The sequence below is a fragment of the Ptiloglossa arizonensis genome, chromosome 7 (genome assembly GCF_051014685.1).
Source record: "Ptiloglossa arizonensis isolate GNS036 chromosome 7, iyPtiAriz1_principal, whole genome shotgun sequence".
In the NCBI taxonomy this organism is placed as follows: Eukaryota; Metazoa; Arthropoda; class Insecta; order Hymenoptera; family Colletidae; genus Ptiloglossa; species Ptiloglossa arizonensis.
In genome coordinates, this window is record NC_135054.1 from 7,228,165 (window position 1) to 7,252,324 (window position 24,160).

General features: G+C 37.5%; 1 protein-coding gene across 7 annotated transcripts in view; it reads right to left on the bottom strand.

Moving 5' to 3' along the window:
- Window positions 1-24,160, bottom strand: part of Myo10a (unconventional myosin 10A) — a 106,555-nt gene that overhangs the window by 9,259 nt on the left and 73,136 nt on the right. The window lies entirely within an intron of this gene.

The window sequence follows — 24,160 nt, forward strand, 5'->3', positions numbered from 1 at the left end:
TCCAACGTATTGACACTGCGTATGGAGTACTTTTATTTTTCAACAATAAAATTAATATATGTGTTTCGAGAAGTAGAAAGTAGGGTCCTATCGAGGATACAGCGACGAGAGGCTGATTATAATTATTCCAATAACTTGTATCGATTTCACCATGTATTTTTTAGAAATTAACGTATCCAAGACGTTAATTAAAATTGAGAATAATTTTGTCAGGAAATAGTGTTCAGTCGAGTACCTTTCTAATATACTTTATTGGTTTTATTTTAAGCAAGGTAAACACTGCCTTTGTTTCTTGAAATGAAACAAATACAATTTTCTAAAGTAACGGATAAATATAGAATTATTCAATTTAATTCTATTGAATTTACGAGAGCTCAGTACGATTTTCTTTAAATTACGTCATTCGGTTCGAAGATTCTGCGAATCCGATAACAAAAGTTTCGATTTCAACGATATTTTAATAGAAAAATGTTTGCTCCCATTGTAACTACGTCGAGGCGATTAAGAAAACAAAAGTTAATCTTCGAGTAGAATCTTCGCTCATTTAACGAAAGACGCGAAATTGAACTTTCACACCAGTTCCGACAGAAAAATGCCTCGAACTGGAGCAGTGGAAACCGTGTCACTTTTCCCCGACAAAGTGGCAATTATGAAATTGTTAATTATTTTAAATGACATCGTCATTTAGCAATTAAAGAATTATATTTCACTATCCTAGAATAATCTGTGCGAATGATATGTTAAGTACCGTCTCATTTGACGTCATAAGATTGCATTTCTTTCATTTTTCGTTGACACGCTTCTTCCGTTCCATTATCCCGATCGAAAGATCAAGATATTACGTTCAACCGTGTAAATTAGTAGTGTAAAATCCTCTCATGTGGGCGGTACGTCGCCCTGGTTTCGCGAGTGATTTACACGAAGGTTTCTCGACCTTTCCTATTATTCATTTTCTCTTTCAGCTTCCATTTCCTGCTTTTCACCATCGCCGTCACGGATATCTTGGATCTATCGATCGATCTCGCGGACGAGAAAACGGGTTTCCCTGCACGCGATCGAGAACAAACTCAGGCATGCAGGGAACAACACGATTATTAAGAAGCAATCATCGCTTTCTTTCTTTTACCGATGAAACGGTTCGATAGAATTAGTAAACTAATTAGATCAGGACCATCTACAACACGTTTTAAATATCTTTTTATGTCTAAGTAAACATTTTTATTGACCTAGAATGATAATACACTAGTTTAATAATAACCAAATATATTATTAATCATTTTTAGTTCTCTGTAACTGTCTATGAAGTGAAGAATTTTAACATTAAACATTTTTGAACATTTCCTTTTACAACAGATTTCTAATCCTTTTTAGGTTACTTATGGATTTATTGGTAAAACAAAATTCTTTATTTTATAGGCAGCTATAGAGGACCAAAAATAATTGATAAAACACTTGATTAATAGTAATAATAATAGTAATATAATAGCAATAATAATACGGTAGTTGTTTCTATATCGATAACAGAATTTATTTTGAAGAATTGTTGTTCGATAGCCAATATGATCAGCTGTGTAATCATTTTTTTTCGTTATATTTGTCTGTCTGTACTGAAAAGTTGTTTAGATTTGTCTTTTATATTTGACTCCTTTTGTCAAGTGTAAGAGGTGATTTTTACCAAAGAGAATTGTAGAGAGAATTGTAAATATACGTAAACGAGGAACCAACGGTTTCTTGAATTCATAGTGGAATGTCGATACAATTTTTATCATTTGTGGAATTTTACAACGTTCACGATGTCGTGAAAGTTGAAGTTTATAGGCACGCACGATTGCTTTTATTATTAGCTTTAATTGACATATATTTAGTAAATTGTGATTTCGTTTCTGCAGACAACAGTTCGTGCATGGTGCAGTTGCGGAAATGATATTGCAATAATGTGACCGTCAATTTACTGTAATTTTCAAAGTAATGTGCAACTATTATACAGGAAAGAAGAAACATTTAACGCGTTGTCAATTTTTATGGGAATCAGGTTAATCTACTTTAAATCAGGATCATCTGAGAGAGGAATACATTGTTTGTTACTTCTTCTAATTTTGAAACAACTGTTGTGTTTCCATCATACATTGCGTTCTATATTTCATCTTAAAGTGCAGCTAATAGCACTTATTAGCTAATAGCACAAAGCTCATAGTATTGTGTTTACTTTAATAGATTCTGGAATCTACTAATTTTGGTTCTACGTTCGATAGAAAAATGTAGAATATAAAATCGTTCATAAAAAGTTTTAATCCCAATCGATTAAATCCTTCTAAGGACTATGTAATTGAATTTTTTAAATTCGTATCGTTGATTTCAACTATTCACTTTTCAAAAGATTTGTATAATTTTAATAAAATCAACGGTAATCAATTTGGAGATTTGTAATATTACGATTCGAAAAATAAATTAGCGGAAGATATTTTTCTAAAATTTAATCAAACAGTTGCGAAGCATATTGTATAATTTCTCATGGAAAGAACAAAAGAGCACTCAGTGTATTGATACCTAAGCCTTCACTGACAAAACCTGAATGTACCTGAGCAAGCGGGATAAGCAGATGTTGACCCTGACCTACATAATCGTTAATGCATCGAGGTATGGTGGAAGACGCGAACACACATAGTTACGGTACACTATTAATAAGAACAATCCACTTGATTTTCCCCAGTCTTCTTCTAGAATAAATTGCGTTACTACTGTCTCCAAGTGTACCGATTCAGAACGTAATTTTCTAATTTCTTTTGCAATTATTTATTTCTAGACCATATTTTACAAGATTTAGAGATTTTCCACGTCTATTTTAAATAGAACCACATCCTTTTACGTATGGTCCTGATATTTAAAGAGATATACACAATCTGCAATACGATCTTCATTATCAATGCAGAAATGATCTTGAGTAAGAAAATTTTTATCGTCAGAATGTAACGTTCCAAACAGACTGCAATAACTGCTGATACTCGTTGAGAACGTTCGTTCCGCCATCATAAATTTTCATACTCAAGGTCATTTGAAAGTCATATTGCTCTAGGTCGTTGAATTCTCCTCGACATCGGATAAAACATAATACATAAAAAAAAAAATACGTAGTCCTGGTTACAAGAAAACATCGGTGATTTAAATCTTGAAAAGTATGACCTTGAAACAAATAAACCGCCGTGCATAATATTTGCGCCTCCGAACCAAACAATTTCTTTCTCAGACATTTTTTCGCATCGTCGGAACAGCATATTTTACGTATTGTTTAGAAAAAAAAAGAGTAAAGGTGATGGCACAACGTAGGCAGTTTTATAATTTGAATGTCAATTAATGTTACTTGAGAAATATTTGAAATACAAATTGTTAACGTGCAAGATCTTAAATGAATAAAATAAATAAGAGTGTTCATTTTATTTCATATTCGATGCTGTATGTGGGACTTTGGTTTTAGGAAAGGCATACTTTTCGTAACGAGCAAAAATTTAATCACAGATATGTATGCACGTATTCGTCGATCCTTTTTCCATAAAATGTGTTTTGTAACACTGTACGTCTGACGACTGTTAAATAACACTCAAGCTATGACGCGATGTATCTCGAAGGGTTCATAAAAAATTAATTAAAGTTAACTTTTTAAAATAGAGAACTTTTACAGAAGAATACACCACAAATCGTGTAAAATAAAATCATGACCATAATATTAATTCGACCGTCGCTCGGATAATTTCAATAATTTCAACGAGTGGCATCATCTCCGTGCACAAACCGCTAACGAATATATGCTAACGAGTTAAATTCGAAAATGCAACAGTTGAAGCTCGCTGCGGGAGAAATAAAATTTTCATTCCTTTCCAATTACGCTTAAAGACACATTGAATTAAACGTAATAGAAAATTAAGTTACCGAAGCAATGTCAACATCTGCTATGGAAAGAATTTACCATTTTCAGCGTCATAAAGTTGTAATTCGTTCTTCGTTAACCTTAATTGGCCGACACGGAGTGCCTTCTAAGGTGGCACCATTAATTCTCTTTAAACTTTTTAATGGTTCCGCTCGTTACACTCGGCGTAGCCTTCAATTACAGTACCTTCGCGCCGCCAACATTTTACTATTTAATATCCGCGCACAGTGGCGATGTAAACAGGGCTGGTTTATGCGAGATACTCGAAGACAGCCGCTGCATTCCATTTCGATACTTCATATCGCTCGAATAACGGTAAAGGCTTTTTCATACGGCGATTTCTCGCCTTCAGAAATCGTATGCTGCGCGGCCTGCTGGCCGAGTAACTGTCTGAAAATTGATTTTCACGCGATGTAGAACCATGAAACGGAAAGAGACGAGCGAGACCTCGGCATCATCAAGGACACTGCGGCTCGGATTAATAGGAAATGAAACTTTATCGGTCGTAAAGCATACAAGTTGACGACCCTGTTTCGCGACGCGCGTAAATCCTCGCGAAGGAAACATGCACACGGTACGATCGAGTAATGTTGATCGTTCGCGCGTCAATTCCATCGATCGGCTGTATCGACATCAAGGTACACTGTTTATCGCGAGAAACTTTTTCGTACGTTCGTAGATCAAACGAGGAATGAATAATGTATAATTTATATATACTCTTTCGTTCGTAAATTGCCAGACATTACTTCGAGAAGTATTATTTATCGCGAGAGATTTTTTCTTACGTTCGAAGATCATACACGGAACGAGTAATGTATTTTGTGTACGTGTGTGCTTCCATTCGTAAATTTCTAGATACTAGTTTAAATTAACAGAGAAATTCGTCTCTAGAATTATGACGAGCTTTTGGTCGTCACCGAGGCAGTAACTGTATATATGTATAATAAAGTTTTGATGGCTAAATTGACTCTTATAGCACGAAGACTTTGGTTCGAGACATTGCGCATAAGATTAGCATTCTCGTTCATAAACTTACGAATAGATATATTCTGTGTAGAAGCAGTAAATTAAATCGAAGTATCTTATAACCTATTCGTTTGTTAATATTTCATCGAATGTTATCTCGCGAAAGGTGAACACGTGATCAGCGAATACATGCGTTTGTAGCTGTACTGAAAGCATTAAAGCGGCAGGACGTGTGTTCGATCACGTATTACATTGTTAGGACGTTATATTTATTTTTAACACAGGTATTGTATTAAAAAACACGCACACGAAACAACAGGTAATAGGATAGCCAAAATACTTTTTTACAGAGAGATTTTTTTAAATTTTTAGATCATAAACAACTGTGAGTATGCAAAATAGGTTTTCATTCTTGGCTTCCAAACCTGATTGTTGTTATAAGATCGCTATTACGTTCTTAAGTTTGGAATAGGTCACATGGCATAACAAAAATTACATTGTAGAATAATGTAATAATATACGAAAACACCAATGTGTAATACTAAATCGATAATGTCAAACGAAGAAGTCTAAAATATTCAAACATAAAGATCCAAATAATATTTTTTACAATGTACTCCATTTTTTTTCTTTTGAGCACGAGGAAGTGTTTGGGGATTTATGAATGGTATTGTAAGTACGTATTGTGTGGATGTTTATACTTTGAGAGTATTCTAACAATTACGCGAAGAGACTGGAAAATTAACGAATGCATCGATAATTGCAATTGTTAGTAGAAAAACAGTAGTAGCGTGTCTTGCATGTTGTAAACTCAATGGAGCTGCCAGTTTCGTAGTTACCGAGCCCGTCTAATTGAAAAACTTCGCGCGAATATCGATTTTACGTAAGTCTTGAGTACGCTTCGCACACGAATTTTGTTACATAATAGAAACACTTATTTATACAATTCCTGCATTATATAACATTATAAAAGTTCCTCTTCGGGTAGTAATTATTGCAAAATAGACTAGCTGGACAAAACAGTCATAAAGTTTATGAATATATAATTTAATAAAAAAAATCGATAACGTTTAATTATCTAACGCTTCCTGTTTTACAAAATGAACAACTAAAATGAAAATTGTCTTCGTTAATTTAATTTGGCCAGTAATTTTGTGAGAACAACGAAAGGAATAAATTCTGTATTTGAAGAATATCAATGTCAGGTTTCATTTAGATTTAATACCAACATATTAATATCCAAAATACCTTCCTTAGAATTCACGACTATTATTAAACTCGAAGTTTGAAAATTTTTTAAAAATTTATTTCAAGCCAAATGGTAGTAAGTAATGGTCTAACCAATTTCGAATAATAATTATTCTTTCCCGTTTTTTCTCCATTTGTACGACAGATAGTTTTCTCGAATCAAAAGTGATTCGTTATCGTTCACCGAAAGGTGTACAAACAGAAGAAAAATAAAGCTACCGCGTATCGTAAACAGGAACGACCTTGCTAAGAAACCGGTGAGATTTACCGAGTATTTATTAATCGAGGACAAGAATTTTATCGGGATCGTGACCTGGTAGCTCTTGACCTTCTCGTCGAGTTTCTTCAAGGTCTCCTGTATAGTGCTGAGCGTCTTGTCATTCGACTTCTCCTCGACCTGCGCCTCGTTCTGTGTCCTGAGCTCCTCGAACCTCTTCAGGATTTCTCTGACGCTGAGTTTGCTTCCATCGGCGTTCTCTTCGGTGATGGTCTCCATTTTGGACATCTTGCGGTCCCCGTTCATTCGACCAACGATCTGATCGCTATCGTAGAAATCCTGAATCAGATCGTTCAGTTGTAGATCCTCCGCGCTTTGCCTCTGTGTATTCGGGGACTGAGCACGATACATCGTTTCATGGGCCTCGTTGTTCCTTGTTAAACCAGACTGACCGGCGTTCCTCGAATCTCTCAGCAGACAGCCCTCCTCCAGTCTCAGCTGCTCGATCGTCGGTTGACTGTGAGGACGATCGGAATTACTGGAGCTCAACGAGTTAATCGTCGAGGCTAGGGGGCTCAGAAAAGGTTTCTGCTCCAACTTCGAGACATCGATCCTCGGTATGTTCTCGTACTCGAACTTCTGCTGAGCAGGCAGTTTCGCGTCCTTCTTGCTCGACTCCAGGCTCCTCGAGATTTGCTTGACGTTGTTCTTGTTCACGTCCAGCTGACTGGAATCCGGGGATACCTTCCTCTCTTCCTGCTTTTTCTTCCTCTTCCAGTCGTCCTTCGCGAAGAATTTGATGAATCTGTTCCTCTGCTCGCCCTTTGGGCCCTTTTCGCGGTTGGAGGCCTTCTCGAGGAAGGCTCCCGAGTCGTCCGTGTGACCGTATTCGTCGCTGCTCAGCTCAGACTCCGAGGACTTCACCAGCAAGCTGTCCGGGGAGTTTGTCTTACGATCGTCGTCCGAGAAATTCTTCGGCTCGAATTTCCCGACGAGATTGCTCAAGCTTTTCCTACGGGGGCCTAGCTTCGTATCGTGATCGTCGTAATGCTTCCTGTAATCTTCATCGACGCGATAGAAGTAATCGGGTGTGGATCTTCTCTCGTTTCTCGCGTCCCTTCGATAGTCAAGGTTCCTACCGTTCTCGTTCGTTTCCAATTTACGAAGAAATTCGGATCTGCGGACAATTCGTTGTACGTTGTTGAAAGGTCTGGGCTCGATCTTTCGAGATTCGATTTCGGAACCTTCCGATGGATCGAAGAACTGCGACAGAATCTCTGGACGGTGTTTCTGCTTCTTCCTTAAGGTGGTGGGCAACTCTGCCCAATTGCTGGACAGTCTCTTCGAGAAGATCCCTTCGGTGTCCGAAACCTCTCTCTCCATTTTGGTCAGTTGTCGTTGGACGCTCGATTGGTGAATCTCGTTGAACACATTTGGATCGTTCGCTAATGTTAGTCACTTTGTAGCACGATCATTTCAACTCGCGTGTCTATTCGTTCAGAGAAATGGATTCGCGTAGACGATAGGCTGATTGTTAATAATTTTTGAATGTACCGTGCGCACTGCTTGTCTTTGTTGTGTAATTCTAATTTATCGTAAATTTCGTTCGATAGAAAAAATTAACCGATCGAACGAAAGAACAGACACTGGTTTCCGAATCGGAGAAAATTTATTTCAACTTCACACTTTAGAATATAAATTCTGGCAACGAAGAATACAGTATATTGCTACATCGATTGAGAAGTATTATATTCGGATATGTACAATCGTTGGTTTGAAATTTTGCATCGCGTTCAAGAAATGTTCACGGAACACGGCGCGTATCTGCGTTTCGCGAACAGATTCACCGTGAAACATTCTCTTTTAACGAAAGATCGTAGCGAGATATTTTTCACGAATAATTTGCATCGGAATATTTATCGACTAGCAGACGTCTCGCAAGGTTTCTCGAATCGAATCCGATCCTCCTTTGATCTCGACCACGCAGAAAGCAACCGTTGACAGAAGTCGCGTTTGCCTTTTGTCGAAAGCACAATGCGGCAATGCCTCAAATGACGATGCACGCTGAAACACAGCGTTCTATAAATTACGAACAATGTCGATGGGAGAATACTTTCCAAGTCGATTCTGCATAACGCGCGTTATCGAGCACGACGAATGTCTGGGAGTAATATGTATGGAAATTACATCTAAAAGAATACAATTGACCTTGTTTCCTCGAATCATGGAAGATCGTTTATGCGCGACCGTGAACTTTCTTCGACTACGAATTGAAAGATTAATGGTAATTAACGAGGGAAAGAGACTCCTTTCGAAGAGAATATCATTATCGATACGCATTGTCTACGAAAATACGAGTCCGAGGGTGCTCGTCAACTGTTAACCACGTGGAAATTATACGATACGCCTGGTTGTAGAAAAAAAGATCGGTCTGTCTCTTCTTTTACAAAATGTATCTTCTAGAAAGTTCACGTGACTTTGGAAAAGTTCGAAAAAAATATTCCTTCGGATATCCTACGAAAAACAGTTCCAATCTCTCGTGTACTTCGATGAGAAAACTTTACTTACTTTTGAACATTGTTTCAATTACCGAATCGCTTAAAAACAACCGTTACAGTATTCTTCGAACCTTCTCCTGTAAAATATGTATTTTGAAACACTGGAAAGGTTTGAACAACGCTGGAAACAAAATTTTATAGTTTTCCCTGTACGAAATTCAGCGTGAAAATTGAATAGACTTGAAATGGTCTTCCAGCATTTTGCCTCTTTAAAAACAGACATTTCGTACAGAAAGATCGAAGGAATAGACTAATAATTCTTTTTTTCATTACAAGCTGATGAAAAAGGTAGACAGAACGCAAGAACGGTGATTAAACTTCAAAGAGAAAGGAGAAAGAAATCGTGGTCGTGGGAAACGTTGATGAATATTCGTAGAATGGAATTGAACGAATTATTAAAGAACACATAGAGAGTTTGCGGCGCTCTGTAAGAGAGCAAAGATTTTATGGTAAGACTTCATTTTGGGGAACTTATTTTTCGATAATCTAGTCGCTAGTTCGATGACGCATTCGAAAAACCATAGAATTGTCCTTGTTAGAGCACACAATGCTACATGTGGATCACGGAAGAAGGACCTTCTTCAGGGCCCCGTGAGAAGATCGGCGAAGAAGCCTCTCGTGAGACCGCGAAAACAATGTACACTTTTCATTGCAATTATTTCGCACTAACGAACTCTCCTTCGTTCCGTCAGCGAATTAGAAAGGCCTCTGCTTTCTTGGAAACTCGGCTTATTGCGTGCCCGGGATTGAAAAGGGCTGTCTTCGCTTTTAATGAACACCGAAGGGAAAAGTACCGAGGAAATGAGAGAAATTTTACACATGGGAGCCAAATTCCACGTTACTCGCGTTATTTACGAATTCTTGTCCTCATCACGGGAAACTTTAGTTATCCCGAAGTATAAGGGTAATATAAACTAACTGTCCCGGTTAGTTTACAAGCCTTTTTTTCTCGGCTAAAAAGACTGCGTCTGAAGGACTTTTGATGCTTCAGTTATACGAAACTTGGGTTATGGTTGTTCACAACGCTTGCTGCGTTCAAAAACGTCTTTTTAAGAAAACTAGCAGCCATAGTTGAAATAGTCGATTTGAAGAATTTATTAAAGATAAATCTTCTTCTAGGTGCACGATGTTTGTTACATTCAAGTAGTACTTGAAGAAGACAAGAGCTGTTGAAGTTACGGCTAAAGTGACTAGTGAATCTCAAGATTTACTAATGAAAAATCTTTCTTTATACGTAACTAACAATTGGTAACAGTATTTGTTGCGTTCAAATAGTATTCGAAAGAGACGACAGTCGTAGTCACAGCTGAAACGGGTCTCAAAAATTGATTACAAAAGAGTCCGCTTTTAGATGTGACTAACCATCTGTTTTCGAAAGAATGGGACTGCGAATATTACCAAAAGTAGACCAACGTCATGGTCGCGGTTTAGGCGGCGAGACTCGGCAAGGTACCAAAACACGATTCTCTTGTCAGCTGTAAATTTTCGAAAGAATCGGATTAAAAGTGAACATTTTTAAATTTTTATAGCGAAACGTCGATACAGTCTCGTAAATAATTCACGATTTAACGGAACCGAAATCGTCGATACGATATTATCCTAGAACGAAGACTTATGTAACTAAGCTAGTCCTCTCAAAGAGTCGTCTTTTCCAATTATAGCGATTGATTTATTTAGTAGTCAATTTGTGTGTCACATATTCCCCTAAGGTGTTCGAATGTCTGGAGAGTGTTTCTCACGTGTCCTCTTTGCGGCTCAAGAATTGATGCATACAGCTTAGCAAAGAAGAGAGTGGAGAGATTCAAAACCCAGATTCGAACACAAACTTCGTTTGTTCGAGAAAAAGTAGGAAGTGTAATTCAGTAAATCCTAGTCAGTGTGTCACTGTACTAATGGATCCAGCAGGTTTTGGCCTACTAAAACGCATTCATCTTACGATTGACTCAATCTACACGTGAATGTACAAGGGATAGAAATAAATGATCCAGGCGATGCCAATTAATCTTTACACCGTAACTTCGTCGTGTGTACCGTGTCCCAAGGATTATTTGAAATTATAATTTTGGCCTTGAACGATAATTGCCGTGTTTATGCTACCTTTTATCACTGGCTACGCGACGATTGCTGTTCATTCGTCTGGTATGAAACCAAATGGCAAGAATATCCGTCTCTCCGAATAATTTATATTAATCTTATCTTACGTCACCTGGGACCAGTTTCTCGGCAACAATTTTTTGGAATCAAGTTGAAATATCCTTTTGGATGAAACTCGAGAAGGGAATAATCGGCGATCGAATATGAAGAACGTGGTTTCAAGGACGGTTAATTAATCGGCGTTCTTTAGGCACAGTACGAGAAAAAGAAGTAATTTCTATGAATATTCATTCCGCAAAGGGATGCAGAACGATCGGCGAAGAAACGGCTAATTAGCATTGTCCTGTTCCACTCGGTTGCATAGCGCTAATTAAAAGACATTACTCTTTTGCGTAGACTCTATTTTAGTTAACAGACGTTCCTATAGAAGTTACGCGTTTCAAAGCTGCTGTTGATTAGGTAGTTGCTAAAGTAGTACCGTAATACATAAGATTTCGTATAACTTTCTTGCCACTGATTGCAAAGTATTGGACAGAGACTCGGACGGAAGATTCGAGCAGAGTTCAGAGATTCTTCGTTGCTCGTTTGTTTCACTTCTCTTTCGTACGATACACGTTGTACAAGTTTTTCGTGAATATGTATCCCACGAAATGTTACGAACGGAAAATAACAGTGAAAGAAACACTCGACCGGAGGATTCTTCGATGTTCTATAAATTATTCCAAATGAATCGACCGCAAATAACGATCGTCGTTTAATCCACCGATTTAATTAACTCCCTTCCGCGAAGAGGTTCCAACGAATGCGTGAAACCAGGCCCACGGGATTGTTTTTACACCGATGAAACGACAATTTCGTTTTCGGTTTAATTACAGACCTTCGTCGGGTTACATCGTTCAATGGGCGTAATTTTCTCTCCGCGGCAAGGTCGACTCGATGATAATGATGACCGACCGTTAATTTACGACGCGGCGCGCCATTGAAACAAATTTATGGTTAATCAGTGGCTATTATTCCCAGCTCGATCGAAGATCGATATCTGAGACCGAAGCTTCTTTGGTACGCTGGCAAGCACTGCGCAACTATCCACGGAACGCGTAAACCTGCGTATAGAGGGATCGTTAACGATCTCGCATGCGATCGAGAGGTTTGCGTAAGGAAGATCACGATCACACGCCTATTTTTCCGTTCCCTGAGGTGGCTTCTTCATCGAGAAACGCCGATGGAAAACGAGCGATATGCGTAACTCTTTGTATTGGGTTGCTGCAGGGATTCTCGAGGGTTTCTTATAAAACGGGAATTACCGTATGTAGGTAATACTTAGACAATTTCTCGTTAATCGAAGTATATTACACCAGCTCCTATACGTTCCTACCGAGTAATAAGTATATTAGTATCGTTAGTTTGGTACCGTTTAAATGACTCACTCCTACGGCTGTGAGCGACTACATGCTCGGAAAACTATTTTATCTCTCTCGTTTCTTCAAACAGAACGGCTGAAATTACAACGTATATAAGCGACAACCTCTTCTACGATAAATTCGTGAGCGTGACATTAATACAAAAGTTGCTCGGGTGATTTCAATGCGCGATAAAGCATCCGCTTTCGGTAATAAACTCTTTCAATGAATTTTCTTCATTGTCTCGATCGAACGATCGCTTTTTTGTTTAGAAACTTGAATAAACATTCGAATGATAATTCGCCGAAGCTCGGTGAATAAGGAATAACGTGTTGAGTCATCGATGCATTCTGTATTGTGACATTATTTTTTAAATAATTCTGTATATTCAATTATTCGTATAATCTTTATCTTACTACGTAAGCGGAGTTACACATTCGAGTGGCATAATACCTTGTTAAAGAAAATTGAGAGATTTTTTTCGTTCAGTTGTAGGTTCATCAATTTTTCTTCGAAGCGAATCCTACTTTCTCCGTTGAAGTAAGAGAATAAATAAGGCATATCGCAGGAAATGGCTGTAACATAATTGGAGTGGACTTTCGATTCCTCGGCAATGCAATTATGACAGGTTGCGAATAATGAAATCCATTAAGAACTCTCCGATTTCTCATCTATTCCAGAATTTTGTTATATTTATAAATATAGAGATATTGAGAGGGTATCCATTCTTCCAGGCTTGCAACACTTTCGAAACGAAATTTGCCTTTAACTGTTCTTTTCGTAAACTCGTCGCTGTTTCAAATATTTACAAGATCTCTGTAAAATGAATATACTATTGAAAATAATTGGAGATTCACCTATTCGCGTAATGCTGTTCTTTGCTATACTATCTTACGTATAACGTAGTAATGTATAATTTAAAAGACGAGTAAAAATATTACCGAATTGAACAAACGTCTTTTTAATACGTATCCAGAACGATAATGTCAATGGCAATTTCGCAATTGTTTCGAACAGTATAAAATATTCAAACCTGTAAACAACATTAGCTTACAAAGTAGAGTTCGATTATGATTTTAAAAATACCGTAAAAATACAAAGCAATGGTCTTTGCAGCAAAGGCGGTACACTTACTATATTTAACATAAAAAGTACAGTAATTCGACCTTCGATTATCGGGTCAACTTTGAATAATACATCAAGTACTAAATGATGTATACGTTATCGAAACTGGTAGACAATGAAACCAAACGTTACATACATCTACGATACTTAAGTATTAATAGCCACGTACGTCTAACCGAAACGTCGTCTTTTTGTTCGACCTAAATGGCCTATTGTCCTTGCTCGAAGTATCATAATTTTGTATTCTATAAAAGACTACAGCAAACCGATAATTTCATCGAAATCCTACAATTTCGATCGACCAAAGAGTAAACTATAAATACGATTCGTAGCTTGGTTTCCAGCAACAATAAAAAAAAAAAAAAGTGTATCGTGGCCCGGTTCCAAGAGTACGGGTCCTCGGTCGTATCTACGGGACTGTCCAATTCAAATTAATCTGTCCAAGGAAATCCAGATTCCATCGACTTCATCCGGCAACAATGGCAATCGCCATAAGCAACACGTCATCCCCTGTTTGCGTTCCCTGTCTGGAATGCCAGCTCGAAGTCGTGATCAATATTTTAAGAAAGCTCCGGGCTCTTCTCGTCCCGTGAGTCCAATTATCGGGGCGTGTTGCGCATTCTGGAAACGAGGCGAGTTGCGCATTCTGGAAACGTTTCTCAACGGGCTCGGGGGCCATTTTGCGGCAGCGGGCCGAGGTAAACAACATTGCTAGTCGTAATTGAACGTCGCGACACGAATACCGGGATTTCGCCATGACACTGGCGCAGCGAAACCGATTTATTGCGCCACGATCGCGATCGAGATCGAGACCATTCTTCCCGCGGTGTTAAGAAACCGAGGCGGAGGCTGATGTGTGTGACATTGCACGGGAACGGTGCGCAGCCTTCGATCTTGTTATCCCGTGCGATCGATAAGTTGATATCGATCGCAGATCGGGCCGACCGCGTCGCGAATTTCCTGCCTTTCGCGGGTTTATCGAGTTTCAACGTGTCTTTGTTCGATTACGAGTAACGCAATCGGATGCAGAACGAGTGCAACGCTCTAGAGATATCGCGTGGAACGGTTATTCTATTTAGTTTTCTTAACAAGGTTCGTCCAAATGGGACATTCACCGCGTTCATTTTCAGGAAGTGAATATAGGTTCAAGTTTGCATAATAATTGCAATAAGTTTATGTTTTCTTCGAGGTTTTATAGTACACCATTTCATGTTCAAAGACGTCCTCTCAGCATACCCTAAACACGTTCAGTAGAATTTAGATCTGGGTTTCGCAATGGCCAATTTATTCGTATTCCAACACTCTTCAAACAGTTCGAAGCGCAACACGTGGACCATTATTATTATCATCCATTAACTTTTTCTGGAATACCGATACGTACGTTTAGTTTTTAGGTTATTTTGAATAGCTTAATACGAAAATAATCCACTGAAGATTGTGATTAGATGTTCATAATTGGATTTGCCAGTAATATAGTACGTCAACATCGTAACAACGTATCGATAGGTGACCATGGATACACATCAGTTTGAATATTTGTTCATTTCGAACAAAATAGTTCATCTCTGAAGAAGTGGATAACAAATTTCCTCGTACGAGTAATCGGTAGAACGTGCTCTAAGAAAATGTTTTCTATGTAACAATGGGTGATAAGTGGTTCCGTGTTTCGTAAAAACCAATTCCATAATTGCGTGACTGTTTACATAGGTTCAAACCATGACGCACCCCCAATGGTGTGCCATTCTTCCGAAATGAAACGGTTTGCATGGAGTCTACTTCAAATCATCAACAAATGTTCCACCGACAATGTTTTCATCGGCGCTGTTTCAATGACACCGATTTCAACCGACCTTATATGTTCATTAGCATACACATACGCTTGTTGTTTTTCTGTTACCATATCGCCCACAAAAATAGAGTACTATCCAAGTACTCGACAAACGAAATGGACAACGAAAGGAAACAATGCATTTTTGCAAAAATTGTACATTACGAGCCACACCGTACGTTCAAATATTTCATACAAAATAAAAACAAAAGAATTAATTTGCAAAAATATAATATACTTCTTGCTATCACTTTTTATTTCCTTTTTATCAACGATGAAATCTTTTATAAACGAATTCTTCACTTTAAATTTTCAGATGAAAAATTTTATCCTCTAATATAAAATGCGCTTAGATATCTCGTGATAAAAAGATATCGGTAAAAAGATCTTATTCATAGTAGCGAAAAGGTGAAGAAGTCAAAGTTTACATAAAAATGGTGCTGTTATACATTGTTGACAACAGTACGTATGGATAAACACGCAATATCGATGAAGTTGGTGTCGAGATATGACTTATGCAAATCTTGGTAAACACGTAAGGTCGATCAAAGATGGTGTCAGTGTTGATGGAAATATTGTTGACGAGTCAGCTAATCGACGAATTAACAAATATTGGTTGATTTGAAATAAATCCGATTGTATATTGTTTCTCGAGTTTTCTGCAGATTTCTTCTCAGCCACCTGTGATCCCAGAGAAAATCTGGGTTCATTGATGAAGAGAAAATTGGGCCATTAATCCTCCAGGTCATATGCTCTCGTGCAAAGTGAGGACTGGTACCACGCAGCTGTTGTGACAAGTGCAAACTCGTGACTAGTCTTCCTTCCGTTTGTAAAATTTTCTTCCTGTAACCATCTTCCGGTGGTCGACTTACTCACGTCCATTTTCTGTGTGTGTCAGAGTTGGTATTGAATTTGGCGTGTCGTTGTGTGCTGGTTTCTCGAGACTCGTATCCTTATAAATCTGTCATCTTTCTCAAAAGCTCTTCTGCAAGTAAATATCGGTTTTCTCGTGTAAAAATTTCTTTCCCAGAATACTGAAACATCACTGTGGATGCTGTCAATGTAATTGCCACAATCGTTCGTGATTTCTTCCATCTTCGATGAGAGCTTTCGCAGTGTCTTCAGACCTTAATTACTTCTTTGCATCGCTGATAATTATATATTACAAATTGACTCAAGCAACGAATAAACGTCGTTTTCTATTGGAAAATATGGAATAGACCACCCACTCTCAAGATAGGGAAAATAGAATTGTATAATACAACCTGATTTAGATGTTAGATCGTAATACGACTTTTCCAGGAAGTCCAAGAAAACGAATATCATTTTTCCAATATTTTACTATTCGAATAAAAAGAAACGCTTCTTTTCTGAACGTTACACTTTTTTTGCATTTCTCTATTTAAAGAAACGGAGTAGAATGAAACTTGTACTTTAGCATATTTGCTAGAACTTTGTAATAGTTTCAAAATGGGTTTCAATATGTTCAAGGAATAAAATAAGTTAAACCAATGCTTTGTTACTTTGCTCTCTTGGTACAGAGTTAGTTATAAATGTATTAATGCAATTAACATTTTAGTATTAAGAGCAGACATTGCGAAAATTTGTGTAGGTGAACCTGTACTCAGTTTCAGCAGTGTATTTATGGTATTGCCATTAGTCAGGATTGAAAATGTTTCTCAATTCCACTTATGACGTGGAAAATAAAATTGGATTAGAAGTGTGTTTAATTTCACAAGTAACCTTAATTATAGGTTCATTTTTATCATTTTAATTGAAGAAAAAATTAACTGTTACGTCATTGTGGGCTCTAGATTAAATTTCAAATGGTTTCCCGTTCAATTCCTGTTATGTCAAAAACTGGTCGACGAATAAATATATCTTTCTATTTTTAGCTCGATGAAAACATGTTTCGAACGCTTTTAGTCGTATAGTTTTAAACTTATTTTAAAAATAACTAGTAGGTATTAAATGCCGGCTTAAAATCTCTTTAACGCGTTTGTTTAAAACGAAAATAATATTGCACGATGCAAAGTTACGCTAAGTTACATTGTCGTAGAATTTGCACTATTTTACTTTTAAATTTATCGCAATTTATTTTTATATATACTATTCGAAAGTATCCTTCTCAATGTCTACCATATTCGTTCGCATGCAGTTTTTCCTTCGAACGACAGGACAGATATTATACAAAGTATTTTGCAGTCAATTTTTTATGCAACTCGCACATTATTAATTATTACATCGTTTATTGTTTTTATGCTACCGTGGAGTTACTGTTATACAATCGTGTACGTGGCATTTGCTTCCGAAAATAATATATAATGTCGCGATAATTATCTATGATCGAAAGACGAGCAGCAAAGAAAAGTAGATTTTTAACGAGTGCCTCTGCTTAAAGACAGAAAGTGATAGTTAAGAACAATGCTGACTGTTATTTCCTCGAAGGCGTGAGAATAGACCGAATTTCAAGTCTCGTGGTAAAATAATAACCTTCGAAATCAGACTCCTCGAAGGAAGTTGCTTTTCGCTTCTGTTTGGAGTTATTTTACTCAACACTGTTTATGTGAACTCGGAATTTAAACGAACAATATTCATTAACTGCTTCCACGTATGAAATGAGAAAATAGATATCTATTTTATTATATCAGAAGATACGTATAAATTAATGTTTGAAACGTGTATTAGTTTACTCAAATTCTAATCGTACGTCTCTTTATTTATAAACTACGACTATAAATAGTCGTATTCCAGGAAACTACTATTCCAGGTTCAGAAATTTTGTTTTCTTTATAACGTTGCTACATCGTTAAAGATGTACATATTTCTTTCTGCACGAGTAAATGTTTACAGTTTTACGCAGTCATATCGTCGCAATAGAACAACTTCGTACTTTTCCGTAAATTGTTGAATGTAAAATTAGCAATTTCAAAGCGTATAGAAGTACCCTGTCAAAAATATTTTGAGATTGTTACGGTGTAAGTAAACAAGGATTCGCGTTAAGAGATCACAGTGGACGAACTATTTTTCCTTCCTAAGGTGCAATAATTATTTATCAAAGAATCAATTTTACCTTCTTAAAATTAAGAACCAAATGAATCCCTGCGAAACTATTACGTAATCGAATCCCCGTGTACTTGTTAATTAGAAGCAGTATTATTTTCTTTAAACTTCCGAGTCTTGCAAATAATATTATTAATTTATGCAGAGGAACGACCAGAAGAAGAAATGCAAATTACGCGAAGTAACAACGAGGAGGTCAAATGGCTGACGCAGATCAACCAGCACGAGATGAAGAAATAGAAATGACGTACGTTAAATGGATATCGATGTTAGCAGAAATAATTTTTCTCGTTGTCGCATATCGAAACAATGCTAGGATTTTATTTCTTCGTTTCTATCTTACAGTTGGAATAACTTATACGTAGAATTTTCTTGCCAGTTACGCAATTCACTTCTTCGATACTTTTTCCACTCTGAATTCCGTCCGACAGGTAAAACCAGAATCCAATACTACGAATAAACTTCCCTGTACTTAATAATCGTTATGCAATCCGATACAGTTTGCTCAAGAGAAATTACTCTCTTAAAATACGCGGTAAGTGTAACGGACAGCTACCACAAGCGTTGTAATCGCGTTTCGAAACAGAAACATATGTAAATAGTTGCTCGTATCTTTGTTTCGTTTAATAAACATTACCATTCCAAATTAGAAGTCTCGATTGAAATTCAACACGAACGAACACATTATCTCGACGCTCCTCGCTGAAACAACCACAAGGAGAATCGTCGGTCTTTACGTTACAATTACTTCCGCGATCCTTAACATCCAGTTGACGTAATCATAATCATTAGACGCTAAAAGAATTCGCGAACATTCACATTCTAATTATTCCCAGATTTCTCGCCGTCTAAGTACAATCATCGGAAACTTACAAAAATTTCTCGATCTTTTTCCCACCATATTTTCTATTATTGCCATCGTGAATTACACACCCTAAACATCCTCAAAATTCAACCCTCGTATTCCAATTAATTCCAAGTTTCTCGCCGATTAACAAAAGTACAAAACATTCAAATCTCACGGAATCGATCGAATCGTGTTAAAATTACTCCAACTGTTTCCAAATATTCTCCAACAATCGCTAAAACGTCCGAAGAATTCCGTTCGACCTACAAGAACGCATCCTCTCTAAATGCAAATGTGGACAATCGTCGAATTTATTCGACCTTCGCGTTCCAAACTACATCTGCGATCCCTGGCATCGGTTGGACCTCGTTACGAGCATCGAAATACCCAAAATCCGGGTTTCGATTTCTCGCCGCGCGCACGGTACATTCGAGACAAAGGGGAGAACAGGGGAAACAAACCGTAGGTAGGACTTCACATGACACTTCTCCGCGGGAATCGAGCCACTGACACTCACTGACCACCTTATCGACACGATAAGAACACCGGGTACGGCGCAGGCTTTACGTGAAATGCGACGCGGAAGACGCGTAGTCCACGGTGCAGAGTCGCGAGTTAGCGCACCGCACGACGACAGTCGATGAACTGAAGAGCCGTGCGGCTTCCGATAGATAGCGCTATTCCCCGTTGGCTGCGCTCTGCTACCCGGTACCATCGAAACACCGATATCTGGGTCGAGCCTTTCCACCGGTGTGTGCCGGCGTATACGTTCCGCGCGGCGATGGGCACTCGACGTACGGTTTCGTTTGGGTTTCCAACTGAATCGCTCGGCAAAAAGCTTGGAGGGGTTGCGAGTCACCGGCCGTACATACAGAGAATGTTTGGTAAACGGACACGTTTCACACTAGTAGAATTTGACTTGTTTCGAACTTCTCTTTAAAATTACTTAATTGCTAGCGGTGTCTTTGCCTACGGTATTCGTGGACAATTATTGAAATAGGCAACTAATGGTACTCGTAAATTAATTTTCCCCATCTAACTTCGAAGATATACAAAATGTTTGGTAAACGGATACATTTGACACTAATAGAACTACTAAAGGTAGTTTCTAGTTTAGTCAATATGACTTGTTTCGAACTTTTCTTTAAAATTACTTAATTGCTAGCGGTGTCTTTGCCTACGATATTCATGAAGAATTATTGAAATAGGAAGCTAATGGTACTCGTAAATTAATTTCCCCATCTAACTTCGAAGATATACAAAATATTTGGTAAGTGGACACGTTTAACATTAATAGAACTACCAAAGGGATCAATTTGACTTGTTTCGAACTTCTCTTTAAAATTACTTAATTGCTAGCGGTGTCTTGGCCTACGATATTCATGAAGAATTATTGAAATAGGAAACTAATGGTACTCGTAAATTAATTTCCCCATCTAACTTGGAAGATATACAAAATATTTGGTAAGTGGACACGTTTAACATTAGTAGAACTACCAAAGGGGTGAATTTGACTTGTTTCGAACTTATCTTTAAAATTACTTAATTGCTAGCGGTGTCTTGGCCTACGATATTCATGAAGAATTATTAAAATAGGAAGCTAATGGTACTCGTAAATTAATTTTCCCATCTAACTTGGAAGATATACAAAATGTTTGGTAAAAGGATACATTTGACACTAATAGAACTACTAAAGGTAGTTTTTAGTTTAGTCAATTTGACTTGTTTCGAATTTCTTTTTAAAATTATTCCATTACTAACGTTGTCTTTGCCTACGACATTCATGGACAATTATTGAAATAGGCAATTAATGGTACTCGTAAATTAATTTGTCCTTTCCCCATCTAACTTCGAAGATATATAAAATGTTTGGTAAAAGGATACATTTGACACTAATAGAACTACTAAAGGTAGTTTCTAGTTTAGTTAATATGCCTTGTTTCGAATTTCTTTTTAAAATTATTTCATTACTAACGATGTCTTTGCCTACGATATTCATGGACAATTATTGAAATAGGCAATTAATGGTACTCGTAAATTAATTTGCCCTTTCCCCATCTAACTTCGAAGATACGTATGCGATCTGATAGAAATACGTTCACCGTTGGTAGTTCTAGTGTTAAGGGCTCGTAGTGCTCCCAACGACGCAAAGAAGTAGAATTTGACAGAATCGGGGTAACGATCGTGAAAAGGTAACATAATCGAATCGACGAGTCGAAGAACGTTACAAGTTAAAGATTAATCATTTTCGAATTATCTCGAAACTATACGAAGTTTAAAAGGAAAAAACACGGAACGTCACAAAATAGCTTTATCGAGAAAATTAAGTTTTAATATTTCAGTCCACTGGTAAAGAAACAACTAGTAAAGAAGCAACATTCTATGTATTTAACTGTACCGTTTGTATCGACGTATTTAATTGGTCGTATTTGAGGAAAATATGTAAATACGTAAACAAAGATAGTAATCATTCATCGAGTACCTGTCTTGTATAAAGTTGTCTCAGCTTTGGAATAAACGCTCGAAAAAGTGTTGTTAACGCTCGGTAACAGTGTGTGTCAAATATATCCTTAATATTTATTTATTTTCCATACTTCGTTGAACTTGTTTCAGCGACTGATGGAGGACTGAATATTAAAACAGCGATGAACGTGTTGTGCCCTGACTCGATAGTACTACGTTTATGTATGTTTACATTGTTCGTATCGTTCAATACGAGAAGATTCGCGCAATACCCCAATATTTACTCACAATTCACCAAAGTGTCGAGGAAACGTTGTAGGTAATTAAGAATTCGCAGGAATCTTCGGAGCAACAGAATGTAAATATCAGAAATCGTGTGTTCGACCGTTACTCGGTATTTCCATGAATTTTTTAGCCCCGTGTGATTTTGGTATCGAGCAACAAACAATTCTCGCGGACTCGAAGAATCGGGGACACACGAATTGCATTACCGAAAAGAATCCGGTTGTACAGTTTATTTTCCAGTTGCCTGCTTCGACTCCATGGCTATTCGATGCCTCTCGGGAGTCTAACGTTCGAGTTTTCATGGTCGACGAGCATCGAAGAAGAAAATATATTAAAATATATTTCGATCGATCCGAGGGGAAATGCTCAAAGTGTTACATTCCCGCTGCTAATTTCGCATACAGAGAACAGCTAGAGGCATCGCCGATGACTCGTCCCGTGTCTGCGGTCCGCAGCTTCTTTCTCTCGCGTTTCCTTCTTCATTTTTCATTACACTCTGATCGGAATGCGCATAACGAGACGAGGAATGTAGAGTAAAACCGTTTCTCCGAGGCCCACATCGGGGGAACGACTATTTAGATAACCGAGTGAAACTTTCGAGACGAGCGACCTTAATAAATAGGGACGTCCGAGTATTTAGATCGGGTACGTCTAACCGTCAGCATTGGCAACCAATTTCGTAATAGAAATTCACTCGTTATTCTTACGGACTGCTGAGAAATTCCTCGTAATCAAACGAAACGATACCTCTGGTCCGTTAAGAAGTCTAAATCTCAGAGAGGTTTCTAAAGTCTGTACCGATGTCACTTATTTCTCGATTATTTACGTAACTTTATTTGCCTTCTTCGGTCGTTAACTGTCTCGCTTTATCTGAAACGATCCCAATCGCTATTTGCACTCGGTATAAAATTAGATCTTTGAACTAACTCGATTGTTTTCGATGCTATTGTTTCTTTCTCTTCTGATTTATATTTTAGCTCTTCTATAGAACGATTTTATTCGTTTGAGTGGAAACACACGCATATATTCAAGTAGATATATAGAAACACGAGACACAGTAGAGGAAGTAAGTCGAAAGTACGAGGTTTGGGTAATTCTAAACTCATCACCTTCCGTTTAAAAATGACGAGAGTAATTTTCGTGTCTCTATATTAAACCGAGATATTTCTTTCGTTCTTGTTATTACAAATGACACAAATTAACTGAATTAGATACCGATAAGTAGCAATTTTAGGAAGTCGATTCTTGGATTGGTACAAGAATTAAGTTTCGTATGTTTGTAAACTAGGAATACAAATTGAATTTGTTTAGCACGATCGACAATCGAGGACACGTTTAAATTTGTATACTTTATGAAGTTGACAACTCGTTCGTTTGTCACTGAAGTTCTCAATTCGATGAAAGCTATGTTTACAACATTCCGTATTGCGGCAGAAATGTCAACCGAGTATTTTAAATTACTGTAATCTGACCTATTAAACATAAATTACGAGACTTCAAACCGTGCGAATCAAGTATCAACATCTGTAACGATTAAAACAACTTGAATGTCCCGTGAATTGTAATTTAAAGAAATTGCTCGTTCATGGAGAGACTAAATTACACACGCCTGCATCTTTCTGCATTTAATTCCCTCAATTGGTATGACAGAACGATGTCGAGTGTACAGTTTTCTAGTTACGAATGCATCGTGCGTGCACGCGAACTAGACGAATGTTTAGCAGTCAACGGAAGCACGGTTAGCTTAAAGACTAATTAACATAGGTCAGTGAAGCTCGTGTCATAACAACGAGATTTTTAGGCATCTCAATTACGTTGAATGCCTGAAAACGCGCATGGCGTAACAACGAGACTTTCAGTATTCTAATTACTTTAGGATTCTTCATAAAAATTCTGCACGAATAATGACTGAAAATATCAATTCCTTGATTATTTATACGACACATACATCTCTTTCGATAATTATTAAATGTCTCGATTATTTGAAAATCTTGACAAATATTTGTTATTCTATGTGCACCGTGATTAAAACGTTTCGATCGTATTAGTTTTTTCAAAGTATAATACATATCTCTTTCTACTTAAGGGGACACCATTACTGGGGATATCACTCTGAGACTTCAAAAAATGGGTAAATTTTGCAA